Source organism: Pinus tabuliformis, chromosome 3_2, assembly GCF_031772625.1.
Source record: "Pinus tabuliformis cultivar Carrire ecotype Pingquan chromosome 3_2, CPIR1, whole genome shotgun sequence".
Lineage (NCBI taxonomy): Eukaryota > Viridiplantae > Streptophyta > Pinopsida > Pinales > Pinaceae > Pinus > Pinus tabuliformis.
Window position 1 is genome coordinate 724,246,760 of NC_142302.1, and position 9,531 is coordinate 724,256,290.

Here is a 9,531-nt window from a genome sequence, read left to right on the forward strand (position 1 = left end):
ATGAGCCTCAACAAGGATGCTGCTTCGTTCAAACTCAGGCACATAATGTTGTAATATTTCGTCTAATCCCATTTTGTACAAGTGCCCTGCAATGATAGAAAAAAATTTTGCGCGCACTACCAATTCCTTCCTCTATTGACTTGTATAACCTTCTGGAGCCGTTCCTGTTGTCAGGAAGTGGATAATATCTTCAAAGTGATTGTCCACAACGTGCACTGCAAAGAGTTGTGCGTCAGGTAGTCTTTCCTCTAAATTAGTAGGTTCCTCTCTAGTTTCAATGCGTGATAGATGATTAGGTCCCACATTCAGTTGTCCTAGCTTCACAATAACTTCGAAGCCATACTCCTGGAACAACAACATCCACTTACATATTTTTCCCCCAAACATAGGCTTGTTGACCAGGTACTTTAATGCGAAATGATCCATATACATCTTAAAGTGTCTGCCCAACAAATAGTGCCTAAACTTCTTGAGCGTGTACACCATAGCTAATCCTTCACATTCTGTCGTGGAATAATTTTTCTCTACTTTAGACAACTTCCTACTGGCAAACGCTATAGGGTGATCGAGTTCTCCCTCACTGGCTTGTGTCAGTACGGCTCCCAACGCAATACATGATGCATTCACGTGCACATGAAATTCCTTCTTCCAATCTAGGAAGACTAGGATCAGCGCGGTTACCATTTTCTCTTTCAGCACATATAAGCTCTTCTAACATTCATCATTCCAATAGAATGTAGCATCCTTTTTCAACAATTTCTCCATAGGTATAGTGATCTAGGCATAACTCTTGATGAACTTCCTATAGTATCTGATATTTCCCAGAGTTGCATGCAGCTGTTTCACACTCCTCAGCGCCTCCAAGTTGATTATCACCGTGATCTTCGTGGGGTCTACCATCAATTCTTGTCTTCATACCACATGACCTAGCAAGATCCCAAAAGGGACACAAAACAAACACTTCTTTAGATTGAGCATGATCTAGTATCTTCTACATGTATTTAGCATCAAGTGTAGACTTGCCACATGGCGCTTGACCAATCCAAACACTGTCCAATCGTCAAAGTATACCTCCAAAAATTTATGAATGAAGTCTTTGAATGTTGTAATGACTACGTGCAAAAAGATCGCTGACACATAATTCAGCCCAAAAGGCATTATGGTGTATTGAAAACATCCACGTTCAATCGCGAAGGTTGTCTTGCTTCTATCCTCATGTGCGATTTTGATCTGATGGTACCCAAGAACCCATCAGTGAAAGAGTATGTTTCTTGGCCGCCTACATTATCCAGGACCTCGTCAGTGAATGGGGTCGGGAAAGGATCATGCACGCAAGCATCATTCAATTTCCTGAGATCTACGTATATCCTTATTTCTTCCTTCTGTTTCTTTTCCTGAACCACTATTGGGCTTACCCAATTAGATTCTTCCACCGGTTCAATAATACCTACCGCGAGCATCTTATCTAACTCAACGCAGACCCTTTCCTTATACTTCGGGTTGAGGCGGTACGGTCTTTGTTTCACAGGTTTCGCGTCTAGCTTTAGGGTGATCTTCATGACACCCAGGTCTCCTATTATCTCGTTTAGATCGAAAAACTTTGTGGGGAATAAGTCTTGATATTCACGGAGCAGTTCGACAACCTTATCTACTGTTGCATCATCCCAGTAGTCCCCAATCTTGGAAAACTTAGTTCTGCCTCCATGCCAATGTTCACCTGCCTGGTCTTGAGCAGGTCAGTTATGTCTGGGTTCTCTAACTATGGTCCTTCAACTCCGCGATGACCTTCAGTCTCTAGGATATTAATCTTTCTCGGGTCTTCATCTTCTTCTTCCACTGTTACATTGTAACATTTCAGGGCGTGGCTCAGCTGAGTAGGCCAATCAGGTTGAATTAGGTCTAGAGGATCTTGTGGTATCCTAAATATGGTTGTCTTAACCTCCTGCAACTCTTCTTTGATGGACTCAAATCCATCCTCAAAACTGAACATTGATAGAAATCCTTGGCGTAAAACATCCCATTCTTCAGTGCTATGATGGAGTTCTGTCTCCAAGTATCAATTCATTGGTATAACCTCCAAGGTATGACAAAATAGATGGACCCACTCTGGCTGAGGCTTCACTCCGTATGCTTCAGTCCATTTTGCCAAATGATCACGCGGATCATTCTTCACGTCATACTTTTCTGTTAGTCGTTCTTCGGGTGGCCAAAGCGTATCCTCATCATCCTCCTATATTCGCTCCAATCATCGAAACTACCCTTGTGTGTACCCTGCCATCTTACAAGTTTAGTACGTAGTGCCCAATCTAATGCATAGAAGTGATGCTTCTCGGGCACTTCCCTTTCGAATGCTTCCAAAAAGCAAGCGACATCAGTTATTCCATCATTAGTGAGACAAATTCCTTACCTCTGATGATATGTAGCGCAATGACTTGGTCATCATATTACAGCGCAGCGTAGATAATTCATGCAGCTAGTTCTGCCAGTGCTCTAATTCTTCGTCTAAATCTAATGTACAGGAGCTCTTGCAGTCCCATGCAATACGTCCATCTGTTGTCAAATTCACCCAATCCTAGTCTTGTGTCGTTATCTTATAAATCTGGTCCAAATCATCATCACTTTCATAATCGTGGACTAGTTTTGTATAGCGCGGTCCTTCTTCGCGATCCATTGGTACCACTATGCGGAGCGATTTATTTTCAAATATCATCTTTCAATTCTTCAGGTTGATTACCCCATTCATGTCAGTGGCCTAATCGATCCCAAGGAGTGCAAGGTAGGGATTTCTATCATCCACAATCTCTATTACTTCAAAATCCGCCAGTGCGCTCGCGCCTTTGATGTCAACTATTACCCCTTGCAGCCTCCCCATTGGGATGATTTTTTGTTGATTCGCCATCCTTAACTGGATCAGAGACCACTGGAGCGCAGGTCTCCCCATTCTTTCCCATGTTTGTTTTGGCAAAACATTCGCGTCGGACCCCAGATCCAAGATAACTTGGTCCATTTCGTATTCCCCTATCTGCACAATGAGTCTCATGTCACGTCTAGTCCTCGCCTTATGCTTACCAAGATTTCTAAATATGCACAATTCACCAATAGCATTGTCCTTTCTAGTGCACCGGTTGATTAGTTCCTGCAGTCCCTTCACAACCTTACTATCGTGGAGTAGTTTCATGCAAGTCTCCAAGAACGTGGTAATCATGGATGGGTCCACTTCTTCAACCGATTTCTCCTGACTTCTTGAGGTAGAAGCCTCAGCGAAGCTTTTCATTGCTTCCATAAATATTTCTTTTGCCTACTCCAGATCAAACTCGGTCTCCTTTTCTGGTGCTTTACAGACCCACTCACCTTCTACAGGCTTCTTCCCTTTATCCTCATCAGTCGTCGTTCCACTCCATAGCATAATTTTTACCTTAGGTTCTTCCTCACGAGGCTCAGCCCTCACCATCTATAGGTTCTGAGTTAGCTGTGGAGGCTGCGCCCCCTTCTCGCGAATCTTAGCTAATAATATAGGGAAATCCTTAGTCGCATGGTCAAACTGAGTACAGTAGCGGCATGAAAGTCGTGTCGAATTTGAGAAGTCTCTCGTATAGTGTCCTGGTCATCCATAATTGTAAAAAATAAGCTGCCCTTGGCCTCTATCGTTCCCTCCTCCACCTCAGCCTCGGTCGTGCCCTTGATACTCACCTCATGCTCCCCCAGCACCTTGGTCTAGAGGCCTTGTTTCTGCTTGTACCATGTATGCAGGTGTCATGTCCATCATTAATTCATAACTACAGCAATTGCGCTCGTCATGACCTACTAATTAACAGAAATTACAGAAGAGTTGTTGTGGTGTTTGTACGAATTTTTGTAGCAAATGGCAATTATCGGTCGCATGTTTCCCAGCTGCCTAGCATATAGCACACCATAGCACGGGCCCTGTACGTGGCCCTGCCGCAACCTCCGGCCTTAGAGGCATTGGTCCCCTTACTGTAACATAGTTCACAAAGACTGGACAATGATCCTTATCATGCTCCTGACCTTTCCATTTCAGGCATAAGACTTCTTCGCGTGCCTCTGCCTGAGTTGTTTTGTCTTTCTTTAGACTTTTTGTTTTGAGGCAAAGGTTCTGCAATTGCGCGTGAATCTGCTAAACCCCCAAATTAGCATCCTGCATTTGTGTCTCATGCAGTCTCATCGTGATTTCTAGAGCTTCTGCCTAGATCCAAATCTTCTGTTGTTATAGCGAAACGCTTAGGTGGGGCAGGAGCGAGGCTACAAACCATTCGCAGTGCTAGCCATCAATTAGGTTCATGTTGGCTTCACGGATCATACACTTCAATCTTTGATCCAAATCCTAGGGTGTCTCCCCAGGCTTCATCATGATCTCCTTGAATCCCACAATGGATTTCACTTGAGACTTAGGTCTGCTGAATTCCTTATTCAGCACAGTCTGGATATCTGCCAATGCAGATGTCGGGTTATCATTACTGTACTTAATGTATGTTATAGATCTGATCCAAAAATATATGATAAATAATAAATATACACAAGAAATAATAAGATTGAAATAGATAGAAATGTTTATTTATTGATCAAACCCTTAAGGTAGGGCAACACTATACATTCACTCCTTAAGGAAGGAGAAAACTCCACAAGACATATCCATATTCATACAATAATCCTTGACATCTCTCAATGGTGAGTCTCTAGCCTCTCTATAGGCCTCATACATACAATACCATGGGTAATTACCATGGTTCCCTCAATACCATCTATCTAATACCATGGGCTTATTACATTATTGCTAACTACTTGTGGTCCCTTACATGATACGGGTTAACCACCTTATTTATTACTATCGCCCATCCCATTATTACATTATTCCCTTGGGTACCTCCCTCTGTACCCCATATTATCCCCCCTAGGTATATTACATTCCACCCCCCTTAACATATTTCGTCCCCAAAACATAAGAAGAACACAAATAATAAGATCTACTCAAAAGAGTAGTCCACTGGTACCATGCATGTGCATCTAGCCATTCCAGAGAAAGGTGAACCCTCGATCTAGATGGTGCCACACTCGCTTGAGATGGAAGTTGACCCTGGCGGCTCTTCTGTGTTGATGTGTAGCAGGTGGATTGTTGCCCCTCTCTATCTGTCATGCAAGGATTGTTGTCCTTGTTATTGATTTGTTTCCATCTTGTTGGTTGTTTTCTTGCAGGATGATGTGGGTGGTGCTATGCTGATGTTTTAACCAACAATGTATCTTTCTTTAATTCACCATCTAATGGAGCCTGATTGGTATCTGGTACATGTTGTTGTGCCTATTGTTGTTGCTTATGTTCCAATATTACTTCAACCACAGATTCTTCATCTGATGTATCAGTACCTGTAATGTTTTCTGCTTCAGCCTCCTTAGACACTATGTGTTTTTCTAGTACCTGATTTGATATTTGTGTTTGGTTTTCGACCATCAAAGGCTCATCATCTGATGTGTTAGTGTCATTAGAGCTTTGTGCTTCTGCCTCCATAGTCTCTGCTTGGGTCTTAATGGAAATATCCTGCAATGTAATTTTCTTCTTTTTATACTAGAGCTTCATGAATTTCTTCTGCACATTAATTGACTGTACCCACAGATTCCATCCAAGGATATCTCAAAACAACATCCATGTTATCCATATCTGAAGTATAAAAATCACAGTGCAACACATACTTATCCATAGAAAGCTGCAAATCTTTATAAACTTGAACATCCTCATTATCAACCTTTGTGTTTTCAATGTGTTTTTCTAGAACTTGCAATTTTTTTGTCAAAATAACATTAATAAAATTATGCTTGCAACTAGGATTTATAGAAACAATGACCTTCTCCTTCTGAATCAATCCATGAACTTGCAATAAGGAGATACTAGCAAAAAATAACCCTTTAGGTTTCTTGGTTTCCTTCTTTCGTGTACAAATAAAATCTTTGCTAGGTTGTGTACTTGTCTGTGTGAGATTAATAAGAGGACCCACAAAATTATATTTACTATGAAAGTGGTCACAAATATATTTTGCGAACATCTACCAAGTAATTGTCCTTGAATAGCCTTTTTGATGACACTGCCACCATTGCCATCTTTCTTTGTCCAAGTAAATGGCTGCCACACTTAGTTTAGTTGCATCGTCTACGATGCGTTCCAGAGTGAAATATTGTTCCATTTGTGCCAGCCATATTACCAGTTCACAGCCATCAAATTTGTACATTCTGATCTAGGCACTGGAATTTCAGATTCACACTTTAGCTGTCCCGCTGTCACAAAAATTTTTGACGAAAATTTGAAGTTGTCACAATTTAGTCAATATTGCTCAAAATCCCTATTATGACCTATTTTCGGAAATGGAACAACCATTTTTCATCTTCCCCTATGATAGAAATCCCAGTATAGGCAATGGAATTTCTGATTCGCACTGCAACTGTCCTGCCATCACAAAAAAAAAAAAAAACAAAAACAAAAACAAAAACAAACAAACAAATTTTAAATCAGCGATATCTCCCTCATCAGAACTCTGATTCAACTGATTTTTATTTTTTTTTAACTCGGGTATTTTTTCACCAAAAACTATGATCTACAATTAGATTCTACATATTTTTCACCATAATGTATAGATCTGATCTACAAACTTGTCACCCTGAAAAATGTTTGCCACACAACTAATTTTTAAATCAGCGATATCTCCCTCATCTGGACTCTGATTCGGCCGATTTTTTTTTTGAAAATGGGTATTTTTTCACAAAAAACCTAGATCTACAATTAGATTTTGCATATTTTGCAGCAGAATGTACAGATCTGATCCTCAAATTCACCACCCTGAAAAATGTCTGCAACCCAACTAATTTTTAAATCAACAATATCTCCCTCACCCTTACTCTGATTCAACCGATTTTTTTTTCTTCAAATTGGGTATTTTTGTGCAAGAAACCCAAATCTGCAATTAGATTCTGAAAATTTTTCACCAGAAAATACAGATCTGATCTGTAAACTCGCCGCCCCAAAAAGTTCCTGCAAAAAAAAAATAAAAAAATAAAAAATAAAAATCTCTGCTTTGCTCAAGAAAGTACTCTGATACTAGTTGTTATAGATCTGATCCAAAAATATATGATAAATAACAAATATACCCAAGAAATAATAATATTGAAATAGATAGAAATGTTTTTTTATTGATCAAACCCTTAAGGTAGGGCAACACCATACATTCACTCCCTAAAGAAGGAGAACACTCCACAAGCCATATGTCTGTTCATATAATAATCCTTGACATCTTTCAATGGGGAGTCTCTAACCTCTATATAGGCCTCGTACATTCAATACCATGGGTCATTACCATGGTTCCCTCAATACCATCTATTTAATACCATGGGCTTATTACATTATTTATAACTACTTGTGGTCCCTTACATGATACGGGTTAAACACCTTATTTATTACTATGGCCCATCCCATTATTACATTATTCCCTTGGGTACCTCCCTTTGTACCTCATATTATCCCCCCTAGTTATACTACAATGTACCACGTTAGTGTGCAGTCCTACAAGGAACTAACCAACATTGCTTTCTTCATTTGGTTGTCCATGATACCCTGAGCTTCCCATACAGCCTTCGCGACGAACAAAAACTGGTCCGAATCTTCATTTCCTACGCCCTTGAATACAGGTAGCTTTATGGAGTTCACCATGTTGAACACTAGTGGAGGTGGAGGTGGTGTGGGTGATGGGGTAAGTGGCGGAGGTGAGGATGGAGGCAGTGTGGATGGATGGGATGAGGGTGGAGGTGATGTAGGTATTTGCGGGAACCCTTGTCTTATCAACTGAATAGTGCTCAATGGAGAAGCCTGCGCTGCTCCTTCGTCATCACTCAAAGGAGGCTCAATTAGTGGGCTATACTCAGGACCTTTTCTCCCTCTGTCCTTAAAAGACCTTCCACTTCACGTAGCCCCAAACAGCAAGGAAACTACATGACCCACTTTTCACACAAGAGCATCTTAATCCAAGTATTTAATGATTTCAAATACTTACCTCGTGGCCCCTTGAAGAAGCGGCGCTCTGCTTCATTGTAGCTGACCAAAGTATCAACCGTGAACTCTGTCACAAACCCTCCTATGATATGGTCGAGCCAATGATCGACATCATGCTTGATATTATCTTCAGAGGCCTCCAATCTCCACACTAACTCCAGGGTCTAGAAAATCGGATTGTCAAGCCTCCACCTCCCTTGGCCATCTACCAACTTCGCAATCCACTCGTACAGTTCGACTAGGAAGGAATAGAAGAAACGTTTGTGTATCTCTGTGTACAAATGTCTTTCCAACCATTGTTCTTTCATCAATCATGGATTCCTTTTCTCCTGCACTGTGAATTCGTGGGTCTTCCTATCCAACCAGTCATCAATATCATTCTTAGTTGGATGCCAATGATTCGACATCACACATCTCGTTATGAAAATTTCAGTCCCAGAAACGAAACCATTTGTTGGCTTGATGGGCCCTGACCTAGGTTCAGCATTAGTCAGCCAAGCAAATCCCTACGCTACTGGCCCTTTTAGCATCAGTTCGTGGAGCATAGACCGAAGTCTCACTCAAAGCAGTGTGGGGGGACGGAGGAACCAAGTTTCCACACCTTGAGATGGTTGTGATGTCAGTTTTATACCTTAAACCCTTCCTTCACATAGATCGATAAGCCTTTAGGGCTTATCAATGTACTTTCTCTTCCATCTCTTAAAAGCTCCGTGAAGGTATATGATCGTCCTTTGCGCAAACCTCACCAGTGGCTCAAGTGCTTACGCACCTTTGTTATTGCGTTATTGTATAATTTCCTAAATTACCTTAAGTGTTTGACAACTTTACCATGCAATTAAGATTATCTTCATGTAAACATATATCCTTATTTGCGTTCATATAACAGATATAGACACATACATTTGCACATCAAATTAGCATTATAACATAAACCCAGAACTTAACATAACATAATCGCATGCGATCCACAAAGGAAAAATACATTGTAATTTTAGAATACTTGGTTGAAGGGAAAGTACCCCTAGGGTCCTCTGGGCTAAGACTCTACCAGACTGAAAATTGCTTATCCAAAGAAACACACACACACAGCCATCATTTTTACTTTTAAGCAAATTATAACGTTTAAGGGTACGTACCTAAGGTCCTACGTTTGAGAAGGCCTTTAGGGTCCAAACCCTTCTTGGAGTTCCCTTCTTCTTCCTTCGATCTGCAAGACAAACAAATCAAATAACACAACAGTACATGTACAGATACTTATGTATAAACCATCTTTATGCTATAAAGTTAGTTATAAAAACCTTTAAGTAAAAACTTGCATAAGAATTCAAAACAAGAATCTCATAAGCATAAAGAAAGATTGTTTCGGGAACAAAGATGTGTTTCTTTATATATAAAGGCAAATAAAGTACATATAACGGAAAGATATCACCTGAACACATTCAGCAGGCTCCAAGCACAGCTTCCTCCCGGATTCGTTCCAGCCT